The following is a 287-nucleotide window of genomic DNA, read 5'->3' as shown; positions in this document are numbered from 1 at the left end:
TGCCCAGAATAGCTCACTTGGTGCAGTTAGATTAATTTTTTTTTTCCGTTACATGGAGATCAAGCAAAACAGTAGAAAATATATATGGGTAACAGTAAAACAAAAGCCCAGCCTAATAATAGCCCTTTATATCCACCAAGTTATACTTAAGAAAATGGCTAGCCAAACATAGAGAAGTAGACCAAATGGAAGACAGAGCTTTTCATGTTGTAGTATAGATTCTAAACCAGTATTAAAGGCATTTTCTGTCCAGATTGTTAGTATTTTTTCTTCATGATAGCGAATTG

This window comes from Charadrius vociferus, unplaced genomic scaffold (genome assembly GCF_000708025.1).
Source record: "Charadrius vociferus isolate BGI_N301 unplaced genomic scaffold, ASM70802v2 scaffold375, whole genome shotgun sequence".
NCBI lineage: Eukaryota > Metazoa > Chordata > Aves > Charadriiformes > Charadriidae > Charadrius > Charadrius vociferus.
This window is presented reverse-complemented; position numbering follows the sequence as displayed.